Below are 11,561 nucleotides of genomic sequence, written 5' to 3' on the forward strand. Positions count from 1 at the left end.
AGAAACTCATAGCAAGAACAATGTCGGCTGCCTTGCCTGGGGCTGCTGCTGCTGCTTAGGAGCTTAGGAGTTCCTGACTGGTAAAGTTGCTCTCAGTCGATGCTTCTCCTTTAAGCAGGCAGGAAAAGAATGTTTCAATACTTTAAGATCATTCTTTGCAAAAGCAGGAAGGCAAAGCAGAATAATAAGAAACAAAAATTCCAGAACTAGCCCAGTTACAAAGTCATGAAGTAGATGGAGAAAATAATTAAGGACAGAATCAGATTGTGGCAAAGGAGTGGGGATAGGTAAAGTTAGAGAGAAGACAAGGAAAGAGAGATGAAAGAAAAATTTAAAAAAAAAAAAAAAAAAAAAAAAAGGAGAAAAAATATGTCAGCCTTTGTAGAAACATGATTTATGACACAAGATTCAATAAAAAGTGACATTTATTCTGAGGAAGAAGGGACTGAAGCTAAACATTATAATTCTCTTCAGAAACAGAAAGAGGTTGATAAAAAGAGAGTAAGAGAGAAGTGCCCTGTCCAGATTTCCCTGGTGGATACGACCAGCAATGAGCTTAAACTGTAGCAAGGAAGAAAACAGGTAAGACATTTGCTACAGGCTTTCTGATAGAAAGGAACAGTGAAGATATGGCACAAATCATCTGGGAAAGCTTCAGACTTCACAATTTGTGGTTTTTAACTACAGGCAAGAGCAAGTGCCTGTAGTTATGTATGCCTGGAATTATGTACATGAAGTAAAGTTGATGATGCTGCCTTGAGGTAACCTTTTATGTCCAAGTCGTGATTATGCTATCACCAGTGAGCATTGGTGCTCTCGTGACTCCCTCACAACAAATCTCCCCAGTCTGAGACTCAAGAACACATCTCTCTCCCTTACTTTATCTATGCAAATCTGTTGGCTCCCCTGAGAAGGAAAGGCATAGAGATCTCCAGCTGTGCAAATGATGCTACAGAGCCTGCTGGTGTGATCCTGTCTCTCCCACACAGCCTCCCTGCTGATGGCACTGATCCTTGCTAGGTCAGGAGGGACTCAATATATATTCCAAATGCTGCTGGGGAACCTGGAGATATTATATATCATTGTGCTCCTGTTTCCCTGCTCCCATTCTTTCCTCCTTCCCAAGCTTCAGGGAAAAGCAGGCATTCACACCTCAGTGCTTTGTAGCAGTCATGCTCCCCCCATGGCAGGGCTCCCCTTCCCATTTCCAGGTTTGCATTTCAGACAGGATAAATTTCTGCTGGGTGGGATATTCCACTTTTCAAACAGGTAGAAAAAACACAGTGAAATGAAAACTGGTGGCAGCCAAATGCTGGTGGAATGTGACTCTGCTCAGAAGATCCTTTTTCCTTGCCAAGATATAGGAAGGGAAGCTGCCTTTGACAGATTTCTCTAACCCCCTCAGGGCCTGGCTGCAGCCACCTCCACCTGGCAGGGACCTCCTTCCCCCACACCACACTTTCCCAGGACATTAGGTTTCACTTCTTTTCAGGATACAGAGAATAATCCTCAGCAACCTCTCAAGATCAACACAATTGGGTTATTTGTCCTTGGCTAGGCTGTGAGATTACATATCACTGATGCAGCCAGCTCCAGGCAGGCTTTGGTGCACACCTTCAAGGAGACAAGGAGAATCTGACAGGCTCTGTGAACACAGGGCTTGATTCTTCACAGCTCTCTGCTTTGTAAAGGCACTAAATCCTGGGAAACGGGAGAGAAAGCACTACCAGTAAAGCAAATTAAATACTGTAATTTAATTAGCACAGGTAGCAATGATCAAAACAGGAATAAAACAGTAGTTGTGCCTTTATCTCCCTGGGACAGAAAGAAAAAAGAAAGAAAGAAAGAAAAAGTTAAGGCACTGGTTTAGCTGCCATTTACCTTAAGGAGACAAGTGCAAACTGCTGTAATTCAAGCCTGTATGACTTTACAACCACATTTTTTGTGAAAATATCTATTTTTTTGGATGGACAAATCTATACAGGTGTTTGACAGGAAGAACCAGGACTGGTGCTCCTTTCTGATGAAACCTCTTTCATGTTGCCCTGGCAGTACTGCCCACCCCTCTTTGGTAGTTAGTGCACCACAGCTTTACAAAGACTGAGTAAAATTCTTCCCACTCTTCATCCCTTCCATACAAAAGCTGACTTACATAGGTTCACTAATAGCATTTGGTTGCACTGGCAACAGCCACTTTAGTCCAAGATGTCTGTTCCCATTCAGCTGATCTCAGCCCCATCCCTTTGCTCTGTCAGTCTGTTCCCATATCCTTTTTGCCCTATAAAAGTGGCATTACCTCCTGATTAATTTCTACCACTTGCTGAATTAGTGCCTTAGTCAGCAACTTCTACCCCATATTTATGGCTCCCTGTGAAACAGGAATGGCATTAAGTCATTGTTTATTCATTCTTTGCATCTCACTTAGCAGCATGTGCTTCAACTCTGCAATAATCCAAATACACTGTCTGTTCCCACATTTTACAAGAGGTGAGTCCAACTGGAGGTCTACTTCATCTTTAGGAAATCTTTAGGAAAGATAAATTCAACCCAGTGCTTAAGATTTCCACAGAACTATTCTGATTTTCTCCAACTGGCATTTTATGCTCTGCAAAAAACATCTGCAAGCAATAGTCCTGCACTAGGATGATATAAAACAGAGCAGAACTCCTTGCCCCAAAGGGTTTATGTAGTCCTCCTTGTTTTTCTAGATTGATTCAATGGTAACTAGCCCAGAAAAGCAGGTCCTTGCTGTAACCAGAGTTGTTCTTACAGATACTACTGCTCCCAGATTCCCCCTTCACTGAGAGCATTCAGATAAGTTGCTGGAGGGAGCATTAGAGATAACAACAAATATTTGGGACTGGGAGAGAAGAGAGGGAAGGGTGTGCTTTTTTTTTTTTAATTAGAAACATTGACTGAACAACATATTTCCTAAAGGTGAAAAATGGGGTCACATACTCAAAGAAGTTAGAGACTCCTCACTGATAATTTTTTCCTTTGTTATAAATTTTTTCGTTGTTATAAAGTAGACCCAAGCTGGCCTATTTATTTTTGTGTAGTTAAAAAAACCCAACCAACCAACCAAACAAACAAAAAACCAAACAACAACACCACAAAAAACCCCAACACCAAACCAAAATATTAAAGAAGCCATGTGCCAGTTTTGCCTGTCTTTCAGCAGATCATACTGTCATATGTAATGGCCAGAAAGATGATAAATTGCAGCTTTTAATAAGTTTCTGGCTGTAACGTGGAAGCCTTGTGGTTGTGATGCCAGTCTATGCATCTGGACAGCCAACTATAAAACAAACCCAGAATCTGTATTAGTGCATGCAAACAACCAGATTACCTATTTTGGCAGATGCCCTCTGAAGCCTAGTACAAATGAAAAATGAAATCCCTCTGTCTGGGCCACCTGTAGTGAGTCCACACAATAAGCAGAGTCACTCTTCAGGAGCCTCAGTCGCTGCCACATTCCTGAATCCTCAGTAAAATCAGGAGAAAGACTACTGGGCTTTCAGTAGCAAAAAAAGACAGCAATGCGTGGCTAGGGAAAGAATGACATGCTTGGAAGAATGAAAATCTAGGACAATTGAACTCAGAACTAAAGAGATAAGAGACTCCATACTGAAAAATCAGAGAAAGTCAATGAATTGATTGGGAAAAAGAATCTCAACATTTCCACTGTAGTTCTTTAAAATAAAAGAGTACAGTAGCACAGGGGATATGGTGCAGCCATTGCCAAAGCCATTTGTTGGATGTGTCTAAGGATCTGTCAAATAGACTGTGGAGCTGTATAATGACATCTACAGCCTAAAGGCTAGACAGAATAAAATCACTTGGAAAAAGCTTTTAGAATTACTATTTGCATAAATGCATAAAACAGCCCTAATTAGCAACAAACAATGTCAACCAAAAAGAGAGAAAGGAGTGTTTTTCTCACTAAAATTGTTTTTTGTCTATAAATTAAAGTATGGGAAAGTGCTGAAATCCCTGAAGGGCTACAATCCATAATCCATGGGTAAAGTTTTGATCCTGCAGATTTGGGCCCCAGAGCAGCAGAGTGACTGCTGAGCTCCTTTAAACACCATGATTCTTGGTACCTTTTGCAGTGTGCTCTGAGCCCCTTCTCCTGTAAACTGGAGGGGATTTTTCCTACACTACAAAATGTGCCTAAGTGATGTTGGCAGCCAGAAGGATGTGTGTATGATCCAGTGCATAATCACTTCCACAAGCATCTGCTGCTAGTGCTTTCAAGATACATGTAATCCAAGCTGGAGACTATTGTGAATACCTCTTGTTTTCCCTTGCAGTTTGCTCCTAGCTAGTTAGAAACAGATCTCCCATCCTGCTTAAATTGGTTATAATCTCTCCAAGATTCATGCTACAGCAGGAAAAGAACAAACTGCCTTGAGTTCAGGATGGGTTCATTCTCTTAAAGGTACGACATGCAAAAATGCAGGAAAGAACAGAGGTCAGTTTCTATTTCTAAAGAGGAAGTTAAATATAAGTAGCTGAAAACAATAGATATTTCAACCAATATCCCATATACATTAATGAGCTAACATTCCTCTGTATTTGCATAATTCAAAGCCCTCTGCTCCTTTCCAATTCAAAAGAAAATTTTAAAAGCACAATGCGTTTACTACTCCGAATTTCACGGGTATGGTAATTATTTCTTCCCCATTTCTATGTCAGACATTTCAGGTTGCATCTTTGTCCTTAGGAAAATGTTTTTTTTTTCCTTATCCCAAGAAAGGGAATAGCTGGGAAAAGGCAGGCTTTTTGTTTTTTTGGTTTTTTTTTTGTTTTTTGTTTTTTTTTTTGGGGGGGGGGCGGGGGGAGGGAGGGGGAGGGTTTCTCTTGTACAAGGGTTATTAAATACCTATTCAATCTTACAGGGAGTTATCAGTTGCTAAATATTTATTACATGAATCAGGGCCTATTTAATGGAATCAAATGTCTAACAATAGCTAAATAAATATACAAGTAATTACTCCAGTATTCAGAATTTCTTTTAATGTAATAATACCAGTATTTGTCTATCTGATTCTAGATTATATATGCTCATTTAAGTGCTTTTCCAAACATATGTCCAGATGTACATTCACATGGATTCAGTCCACATCTGACTCTTGGCAAAACTATGACCAGAGCATGGAGGAATAAACCATCCCTTGGAATGTCGTAGCCATAGTCTTTCCTTTAGTCTTTGTATTCTATTTTTTGTGGAGTAAAGGCAGTGTGCACTCAGATACTGAGGCATTCCTTTGTTGAACTGTAACTTCATGTCACAAATGCTCAGTGGGCAGACCATAAATGCCTGGGGTTTTATTTTTCATATCATATTCTGTATAATTTGGGGAAATGCAAAAGTAATTAGCAACATGAATGAGCATCACACAGTGTACAGAAATCATGAAAAATTAACAGAATGCTTAATCAAATTCTGTGTTTTTACTCATTGATTCCACTGAGTTTTCTTAAGTAATTAAAGAGTTACATTTTTTGGAGCAGATTCTAGTCTCCAACTCTTAGAAAATATTGGATAAACAGTGTTATATTAGCCAAAGAAATATCACTGAAGAGGCATTAGATAAGGCAAGTATACTGCCTGAATTTCCATTGCCATTTTGGTAGATATCTTTCAAAAGTGAAGAAATGAAGCCAAGAGCAGGACAGGACAGTGATAAGCTCCACTGAAAAGCCTGGAAATGGACTGTGCAGGGACAGTTCTTCAGTTCCACCTCATTCATTTTGCATTTGTTTCCCCCCCAAATATGAAGTCACATATGATCCTGGCATGTTTGAAGGCTCAAGCTGGATTTACACCAGCATAATTCACTGGCATTTAAGTGTGTGCTCTTGATAGGTTTTTTGCAGCAGTCTACTCTCATGCAGAGATAGACTACTGCAAGAAAAAAAAAATGGTGGGGTTGTATTTACTACTATCTGCTTTTCCATGAGGGAAACTGAGAAGGATTGTCTGAATAATTAGTACAAAATACAGCAGTCTATTTCTAAGTGTAAAGGAAGAGGAAGAATTTGTTGGGCTCCATCCTTTTATATTATAGATGACAAAGCATAGCAAGGATGTGTCTAGTTTTTAGTCCTGGAGTTCACAAAGCTGTCAGCCAGCTCTGATGCCATCTCTGTAAGCAACAGGGATTTAAATGCAGGCACACACACCTGTCTGGGCATTTGGATAAAAGCCTGGTAGTGTGCAACTACGTAGCTATCAATATTTAAACTGGCTGCTCTGAGTGCATGTTCTCAAGCTGCAAAGATGCTGGAAAGCAGAGCACAGCTGGAGCAATGCCAAATAAACAGGTATGGGCTTTTAAAGGGTGCTTGTATGGATCTTTGCAGGCACTTCTGGTAATATGAAGTACTTGCTATTAAAAGCAGAAGATAACAGTGGCTTTTCATTAGCAGAAGCTAGCCCTACAAAAAAACCTCACATCCTCTCTCTTGCCTAGGAATGGGGAAAATTGTTATGAGGAGAGGCTAAGATTGGGCTTGTTTAGCCTTAAGTAGTGACTCCTGTATACAGCTAATGGAGGCATGTACAGGAGATGGAGCCAAACTCTCCTCGGAAGTGCACAATGGCAGGACAAGAGACAACAGGCACAAGCAAGAACACAGGAAATTCCAACTCGGTATTCAGAAAAGGTTTTATACAGTGAAAAGGGTCAAGCACTGGAAGAGTGTTCCAAGGAGGCTGTAGAGTCTATGTCCTTGGAGATATCCAAGCTTGGCAGGACAAAACCCTAAGAAATCAAGCCTAAACGGTCCACCTTTAGGCAAGAGCTTGGACTAGGTGGCTTTTATGCCTCAGTGCCAGCATGAAGCCTTTCAAACATGTCAACTGCAGTTTGAAAATCAGAGAAACATAATGGCCTTTGCAAACTATTGTTACTCAAAATACCTAAATGTTTCATGTGAAGAAGCCAAAAGCATGTATTTGGTCTTCATATAACAGGTGGCCCATCCAGTTTGCAGGCATCTTCTACTCTGAGCTGAACAACAGATTTCACACCCTGGCCTAGCCAAAGCCAACTCAAGCTTGCTGAGGAAGCTGAGAAATGGGAAGAACAAGGGATTTGTGAATGCCAAGGAACAGCAGAGTTGCATTGCTAATAGGATGAATCCTCTGTGAAATTCTTGGATCCCAAAACAATCTCCATCTGAACTTCTAGGAAAATATGATCATGGTTTAAATATTTTGGTATCTATCCCAGGCCAATTGGATAAGGGCCTCACTGTGCCAGGGGCTGGACAGAACTGGGGCAATAAACAATGTCTGAATTTGCATTCATGTTTGGGCTTCTTTGGCCCTTCAGAGCTGCAAGTTGGTATTAGTATAATCTATGTCCACTGCAAGACCTCAACATAAGGAAAAATCAGAATCATGCCAAACAGTTTGGTGCATTCTGTGGCTTAGATTCTCTCTCCCAAACAGAACCTCTGTCCTGAGAAAAACCCAGTACTCCTCCTTTATCACAAGAACAATTGCAAGATTAAGAACAAAAAAAGATCAGCCAAGCACTGGAAGTATAAAAATTTTAAAGAGTAGCTGTCACATTACTAGCAGAGAATTACTAAACAAATTCTGTAGGAATATGAAAATAAAGGTCCTTTAGTTGTTCAGATGAATAAGACATAGCACAATTCTAAATAATGTATCACTGTTGTTATAAGCTTAAATATTATTGCCTTTCCCCCCCAAAGAAGCAGTATATGTTCCAGATACAAAAGGGTTGCTGTTTTGTGTTTAGTATTGGGTTTTTAAAAAACATTATGCCAAGTTGCTGTTTTCAAACACATGCCTATGCGGGGAAGAAATGGGCATGTATCCATCTTGCCTTCAGGCCAACCCATTTAACCAGAACTGGGAATACTGACAAGCTTTCTCAACCCTTCTCTCTCTCTCCAGTGCTATTGTGTAAAGTAGCCCTTTTCAGAGCTCTCTATGAAAATGACCAGTATAAATACAACACACTGTGTTTCCGTTTATCAAGTGGAAAATTATTTTTAACACACTTCTAGAGAAAGGTAACAGGTAAGTAGCCAATGTTCTTATAGCCATTTTAAAGGGTGATGTGTCAGTCTATAAATCAATAGCTGGCTTGATGCCATTTGCTTCTGAATGGAAATCAACTATTTTTGCAGAGCTCTGCTCACAGCAGCTGAGCATCAATGCTAAGTAATGTGTAGCTATTAGGGAAAAACTGAGCATGACAACACAAATCACGGAGCCCCTGATGAAGATCTCTGCACATGGCTGATTCTTCTAATCACCAGCAGAATTTAATGAGACACCTGCAGTTTATAGACACTCTTGTTCCAACATAAGCTGCCCTGAGAGCACAAAGACTTCTTTTAAAAAATATTCTTCAGTAAACCCTAAACCACAAAGAGTTCATTGTCACTAATAACATACTCCTCATTAATTTATAGTGGCATGAAACAATAGTCCCTCATACATAGCCTACAAAAGATCTGAAGATTAAGTCGAAGAGTGTTAAGATCTCCTAATTAGCAGTTTTCCACCATTTAGATTTTCATTAATAAAACAGTGCTAGAGACCTTGAAATTGACCCTTTGCAAGGCTGCAAAAACACTAATACTTCATAAATCTGACCCATATGAGACGAGGGAGAGGACTACAGGCATCCCATGGGTCTCTAAGTAGGAAGAAGCTCAGGCAAGTTGGGATCTGCTTGAAGCAGCAAGGGCATTCAGCTATAGACACAGATGCTCCTGCCTTACTTTCATCCTTCTATTGTAGTGAGAGGGCAGCTTGGACTGCCAAAAAACCATTGAGGCAGTTCATCAGAATGCCAGAAAGGATAAAGGCTATGTATACCTTGTCATAACTCATCAGATCTGTAGAGAGGGGGCAATAAATCCCCTCGTTTTCTAATCAGCAATGTGTTCTTTGCTGCTTGGTGGAGGAAACAGAGCAGTATCTGCTATAAGCAAAAACAAACCCAGCTCCTCTGAATCAGGGGGCTCAGAGAGAGAGCAAAGGCTTGTTGCTGAGAATTAGGCATATTGTCATCCACTGAGTCAGCAGCTGGAAATTGCTGGCAGGAATTGCTGAATCTCTGGGGCACCCTGGGGCTTTATTGTCTTGAACCAGAACTTGGAGTGGCCACAACACAGAAGCCTATCAAACTGTCTTCAGCAGTTGCACAGGCTTCCCAGGAATTCTGATACAAGCTGTTTTGTGAGCATTGACAAAAGCATTCTTTTTAATATCCAGAATGAATACTTGAGGATCTATGGTTTAATTTTGTTGCAAATATCTGAGAGTTACTTTAGGACCTTCCTTGGAAGGCCCCTCAGAAATCGTGAGCATGTTATAAATTGTGATGCAAGCCTGCTGCTTGTAGGAGGAAAAAGATTTGTGGCATTAGTTAGTGGATCAGCATTCAACAGCAGTATTGAAAAAAGTGATGAAAATTTAATTTTGCTCCTCTTCTGTTGTCAGAAAGAATCTATTTGCCAGTGGCTTCCTGTCCGGCATTTCCTATCCCCTTCCCTCCTTGGACAATAGCTGCATTTCCCACTGTGTCAGCCAATAAATAGATGCATCTCCAGTGAAGTTAATTGAGCTGGGGCTTTTCACATGGTGTGAGGACCTGGTGCTGAACATTTTAAACTGGCTGTGCAGTTTCATCAGTTATCAAATAAGACATGTCAGCAACTCTTGAGTCAGATAAAATAGTTGTCTAACAGCCCTGCTATCAGGAAAGCCACAAACACTGTCGCAAAACAGTTCTGGTGAAGCTGGTAAGTATGTTTTACAATATGTTACTTATGGAAGGAAAAAAAAGGCAGTGCAGTTTTATTCTTCTCACATTATTCAGAGATTTTCTCATCACCAGAATAAGAAAGTGTCAGAATAAGTGTATGTGAAAATTTTTTAATAAAGTAAATGGAGTCTTCCTTGGTAATGGGAGTGAAAGAGAATAATGTTAATGGAATTTTCATTAAAGAAAACCTCGTTGCAAAATAGTATATACCATTGGGAGAGAAAAATTAGCAGTCAGATCCTCACTGGTTGCAATCTGGCATGGTTCTAGTGACAGACTAACATCATGTCTAGTGTTGCAAGTGAAACTACACAGTCAAGTCGTGCTCTGAGATATGCATTTTTTATGAACTACCTCATATTTGTTACTGCTTACCTCAGGGCAGAAGAATAAATTCATTTTTATTAATTACAAATGTGCAGGTGACATCTAAGAGTGAACTCCTCAAAGGTTTGGCCTTCCCTAAAAATAAAAACAGCCTACAAAAAATACAGGAAGAAAGGTATCCCTGACCTTTGGGACAGCATCTTCACCCCAAAGCTGCCAGCATTACCATGCCTTGCATTGCCACCCTGGACTGGCATCCTGCCAGGGTGGCATCCTTTGCCTGCCCAGCGAAGCACACAGAAGCCCAAGGTAGTGCTGGCATCAACAGCCCTAGAGCACCAGCCATCTCCGTGGTCTGCAACACTGGAAAGAAATCAGGTGGTGGGGATCCCCATGGAGATGTCTGTGCCTCTCTCCTTCACTCTCTTTGGAAGGGGGAAGAGGAGTTGCTAGTTGCAAAGCCTCCACTAGAGCTGCAGAGACTGGAGATGAGATCGGGTGGCTCAGGCACCCAGGAGAGCCTCCCTGGGGTCAGGAGCAGGCTCACTGCAAGCTCATTCCCTTTCCTTTGCAGGCTGGAAAGGTGAGGTGGCATCTGGCAGTGTTCCAGAGGGAAGCAGGTGATGAAATGTGTTGAAACACATAGGCAACAAACAGAGAAACAGGTGAATAAACATCAAATACCAAATACAGAGAACAGAAACCCTTTTTCCTATCAGCTAAATCACAGCTGGGGGGCACAGACTAATTCCATTAGGAAACCCAGAATGCCTGAGAGAAAAAAAAAATTAAACTGAGCAAAAATCTATTCAGAGTGAAGCCATTGAGAGGGCTGGTGACAGAAATTACTCCAAGACGTGGAGCAGAGAAAACAATGGAGCAACAGAAAACAGTTGATCAGATCCTACAGAAGCCTTTGGGGATAAATTGCTCTAGAGAAGTGCAGTGCTCATGAGGACCAGATTCAAGGGTGCTTCAGTATCATTTCTAGTGTAAAGCCTCCACAGCCATCTGCATGGGAATGTTTTAGCAGCATTTTAAAGAATGAGAAATACAAATCAAAGCAAATATTTTTTAAAAATAAAAAGGTATCTGCTTTGAAAAATATCCACAAGAATACAAAAATAGCATTGAACTAGTGCATTTTTTGTCCAAATTACCTACTATGCTTAATGTCTAGAATCTGTTGATCTGTGGCTTCTCAGCAAAAGGAGCAGTCCTGCAAATGCCTTTTGATACCTACAAATAGCCCCAATTTGTGAGCTGCCTCAAAGCACATTTCCTACAGTTTCTAAAACCCTTTTGCAAAACTGGCACTGTAGAAGTCCTAACTCAAATAATGGTTTTCAGAGAACAGATCCACCACTTGGGAAATTTTGAGCAAAGGGGGACTTTGAGATAAAGAATTCTCCA

This window comes from Zosterops lateralis (genome assembly GCF_965231275.1).
Source record: "Zosterops lateralis genome assembly, chromosome: 1".
Lineage (NCBI taxonomy): Eukaryota > Metazoa > Chordata > Aves > Passeriformes > Zosteropidae > Zosterops > Zosterops lateralis.